The sequence below is a fragment of the Mastomys coucha genome, chromosome X (genome assembly GCF_008632895.1).
Source record: "Mastomys coucha isolate ucsf_1 chromosome X, UCSF_Mcou_1, whole genome shotgun sequence".
Classification (NCBI taxonomy): domain Eukaryota; kingdom Metazoa; phylum Chordata; class Mammalia; order Rodentia; family Muridae; genus Mastomys; species Mastomys coucha.
The window spans coordinates 108,206,885-108,212,007 of record NC_045030.1 but is presented as its reverse complement, the minus strand read 5'-3'; the positions used below and the strand labels follow the sequence as shown (position 1 = coordinate 108,212,007).

General features: G+C 39.8%; 1 pseudogene; it reads left to right on the top strand.

Moving 5' to 3' along the window:
* Positions 1-2,767: 2,767 nt before the first annotated feature.
* On the top strand, positions 2,768-4,532 carry LOC116090935 (annotated as a pseudogene).
* The last annotated feature ends 591 nt before the right edge of the window (positions 4,533-5,123 follow it).

Genomic DNA, 5,123 nt, shown 5'->3' with positions numbered 1-5,123 from the left:
CACAAAAGGAGACAACCCTGGAGATGGAAAACCTAGGAAAGAGATCAGGAGTCAAAATGCAAGCATCACCAACAGAATACAGGAAATAGAAGAGACAACTCAGACATAGATGATACCAAAGAGGACATTGCCACAACAGTCAAAGAAAATATATGAAGCAAAAAGGTCCTAACTCAAAACATTCAAGAAACCCAGGACATAATTAAAAGATCAACCCTAAGAATAATAGATATAGGAGTGAAGATTCCAAACTCAAAGTGCCAGTAAACATCGTCAACAAAATTATAGAAGAAAACTTCATTAATCTAAAGAAAGAGATGGCCATAAACATATAAAAAGCCTGTAGAACACCAAACTGATTGGACCAGAAAATAAATTCCTCTCATCCCATAATAATCAAAACACCAAATGCACAAAACAAAGAAATCAGTAAGGGAAAATTGATAAGTATGATATAAAGGCAGACCTATCAAAATACACCAGACTTAACAGAGACTCTAAAAGCATCTTGAGCAGATGTCATACAGACCTTAAAAGAAGACAAATGTCAGCCCAGGCTATTACACCCAGGAAAACTATCAATTACCATAGATGGAGGAACCAAGATACTCCATGACAAAACCAAATTTAAACAATACCTTTCCACTAACTGAGCTCTACAGAAGATAATTGAAAGAAAACTCTAGCAAAAGGAGGGAAACTACACACAATGAAAAACAAGAAATTAATCTTCGCACAACAAACTTAAGAGATGAGACCTATACAAACATAATTCCACCTTTAACATAAAAGTAACAGGAAGTAACAATTATTGGTCTTTAATATCTCTCAACATTAATGGACTCAATTCCCCAATAATAAGACATAGGCTAACAGACTGGATATGTAAACAAGATTCAGCATTTTGTTGCCTACAGAAAACACAACTCAGTGTCAAAGAAAGACACTACCTCAAAGTAAAAGTCTGGGAAATTTTTTCTAAGCAAATGTCCCCAAGAAACAAGCTGAAGTAGCAATCCTAATATCCAGTAAAATAGACTTTCAACCAAAAGTTATCAGAAAAGATAAGGAAGGACATGTCATACTCATCAAAGGAAAAATCTGGCAAGATGAATATTCAATTCTGAACCTATATACTCCAAATGTAAGAACACCTACATTTGTAAAAGAAACATTACTTAACCTGAAAGCACACATTGAACCTCACACAACAATAGTAGGGGACTTCAACACCCCACCTTAACCAATGGACAGATCATGGAGAAAAAACTAAAGACACAGTGAAACAGAAGATATGAATCAAATAGAATTAACAGATATCTACAGAACATATCACCCCCAAACAAAAGAATATACCTTGTCAGAGTATCATGGATCCTTCTTCAAAGTTGACCATATAATTGAACACAAAACAAACCTCAATAGATACAAGAACATTGAATTAATCCATTATATTCTTTCGGACCATCACAGACTAAGGCTGGTCTTCAATAGGAACAAAAACAACAGAAAGCCCACATATACATGGAAGCTGAACAACGCCCTACTCAATGATAAATTGGTCATGAAAGAAATTAAAGTCTTTTAGAATTTAATGAAAATGAAGGCATAACATACCCAAACTTATGGGACACAATGAAAGCAGTGCTAAAAGGAAAACTCATAGCTCTGAATGCCTACAAAAAGAAGCTGGAGAGAGCATATACCAGCAATTTGACAGCACATCTGAAAGCTCTAGGACAAAAAGAAGCAAATACACTCAAGATGAATAGAAGGCAGTAAATAATTAAACTCGGGGCTGAAATCAACCAAGTAGAAACAAAGAGAACTATACAAAGAACCAACAAAACCAAAAGCTGGTTCTTTGAGAGAATCAACAAGATAGATAAACCCTTAGCCACAAAGACAGAATCCAAATTAATAAAATCAGAAATAAGTCAAAGGGAGATATAACAATAGGAACTAAGGAAATTCCAAAGATCATTGGATCCTACTTCAAAAGCCTATATTCAACAAAATTGGGAAAACTGGATGAAACGAACAATTTTCTAGACAGATACCAAATACTAAAGTTAAATCAGGATCAGATAAACCATCTAAACAATCCTATAACTCCTAAAGAAATAGACGCAGTCATTAAAATTCTCCCAACTAAAAACAGCCCAGGACCTGATGAGTTCAGTACAGAATTCTATCAGACCTTCAAAGACCTAATACCAATACTCTTCAAACTATTCCACAAAATAGAAATAGAAGAAACTCTACCCAATTCATTATATGAAGCCACAGTTTCGCTGAGTATTCTCCCTTGGAGATGGGATGGCTTCTCTCTACTCAGGAGCCTGTCACAAATTTCTTTCATAGAGGATTTCATAAGAGAATTTTCTTCTGTTTCTTTCATGTTTTATGTTCCAAATAGATTTTTAAAACTGGTTTAGTGCATATTACTTTTAGCTTCAGAAGACATCATGTGTATTTAAGAGGTATTTAACTATTGTAAATTATTTTGATGACTTAAAAATGTCAATACTGAGGTGTATATTTTAAAATAACTTATTAATTTAATAAAAAATATTTTGTAACTTAAAAAAATAATAAAATTGACCCATTTTCAGCTTATCTTCAGCTGGTTCACACATCCATCCCTACACTGGCATTGGAGCCTACTGTTTCTAGTTTCCAGCCTATAGAAAAGACGAGGTGAGACGATCTCTATAGTAAGACTGCAAAACTACAAGACTACTGAACTTTTCATCTTCCAGTAGCTATGGTTGGATTAGCAGGACTGCAGACTTTGAGGAACTTGAACAGTTCCCAGGCCTTCTGTGAAGCCTATATTGAGATTGCAGAAAACACAGGTGCTTCCCAGCGAGGAACCTACAATACCCAGCCTTCCCCTGTGGAGTCCAGCCAGCTTGTTTCTGGTCAGAGCTCAGAGATGCCTACCTGGAAACAAACGGTGATGGCATCTGCATCCTATAGCACACAGGAGACAGCCTATACTCTGAACTCAACAGCACATCCAGGAAAAGCCATTGGTTTTCATTTTGGGGAGCCAGGTGAGACCTCTTCTTTGAACCAGCAAGTTGTTTCTTCTGAGCAGAAAAAAATCCCCTGCAGACCCTCAACATATGCAGCTCAACAACACCCCCAAGACATGCCTCCCTTTGGTGGAGAAGACAGCAGTACTTGACACCAGGGAGACTCTCTACAATGAAGGCTCCTGGATGAGGACACTGAATTCTGACAAGACTCTCTTGATTCAAAATATAGACATGTGTGAGAGTCAGAGGATTACCTTTGGTAATCATCAAATTGCTCTCTCTGGAAGACATGCAGGCCAGGACCCAAATTGGGATCAATTCCTTGCTTCTGTACATGACCAGACCTTCAGTGGTGACCATGAGATACCTTTCAATGGTGACCAGACCTACTACAGTCATATGACAACCAGGAAGGGAGGGCATCTGACTCTCTGTGGGAGTCAGATGACAGTACCTAGTGATAGCCAGGCCCTTCATCCCAATAAAATCATAACCACCTCTTCTGAACAGCATCATTTTGGGGATCAGCAGAGTAACCTAGTAGCTGATAATGGATTCAATGGAGACCAGATGACACTGCCAAATGGATACCAGACTGTCTATGAGCCTCAGATGAGAGATACCTGTGGCCAGACAAATGACCAAATGAAATCCTTCAGTGGTCAGAATGTCTGCAATGGTCAGGAGAATCTCCTCAGTGGTGAGCACTCCCTCTCTGGGTATCAGACATCAGGCTACAGATGTGACCAGGATTTGATTGTGAATCCCCAAGTGACAAGTCCAATTGGTGGCCAGCTTCTCTCTGACTTTCAGATGCCAACCTCCAGTCTTGATACAACTCTTCATGGGTCTAAGAGGACAATATCCAGTGCAGAAGACAACCTGGCTTTGCCATTCAGAGACAATTCCTAGTTCTGAAGAGACATTATACTTGGGTCAGATGAGGATCTATGTGAGCAATATGTCTACCCAAGTCAGAATGGAACACCCAATATTGGAGAAAGCCTTGATCCTCAGGTGACTTCACTTAGTAACCAAGCCCCATATGTGGGTGAACCCTCATATCCTTCAAGTTCCCCTTTGATCCAAAAACAACCTCATAAAAACCCCTCAGCTTACAGTTTGGTCCAGGCACAACTTCCAGAGATGAAGTTATACCTCAAGACCCCGAGCTCTGTGTCCCAGAAGAACCCTTGTCCTTTGAAGTAGTACTCATGTACCCACCAGGATTGTAATAAATCTTACACAAAGTCCTACCACCTCGTAGACCACATAAAGAAACACACTGGTGAGAAGGCTTATGCATGCAATGAGCCTGGATGTACATAGAAATTTTTCCACCCATGTGAACTCAACAGACACAAACAAAATCACATTATGGAGAGGCCCTACCCCTGTCCCATGTGCAACAAAAACTATTCCAGGAAATATTATCTCAGAAAGCATCTGAGGAGCCATATTCAAGCATGACCTACCACTGCAACCTGACTATCCACAAACAAAATCTTCCCTAGAAAAGCTTTATTGTTTCCTACCTGCAACTCTGTCAACAACAACTCCATCATCTATTTTAATGCTATTTGTAGATGACAAAACAAACAAACAAATATTTAGGATAAGAAACTGTAAAAAATATAATAAAAAAAAATAAAATTGGGTTGCTTCCAGTCTGTCTGGGCCTGCCATTGACCTGAGAAGACCTTGGGCTCAAGTTCCGCAGCCAGTCCCACAACACCTAGAGCAATCTCCACTCCCAGGTGCCTAACATGCCCAGGATCAGAGGTGAGGAGGACACAACCGGGAGTAACTGGGACCAGTGGGACCAGGCACACAGGAACACTACCAGCCCAGTGGCTCAGGTTGCTTCCAGTCTGTCTGGGCCAGCTGGTGCCCTGAGCAGACCTTGAGTACAAATTACACAGCCAGTCCCAAAACACCCAGAGGGAGCTCCACCCCCAGGCACTCTAACAAGCCTAGGATCACAGGATCCCAGAATCACAGGATCACACAGACAGCTTGATTCTGTGGAGTTCTGACACAACCAGGATCACAGGAAGGACAGGCTCCAGACAGATTTAG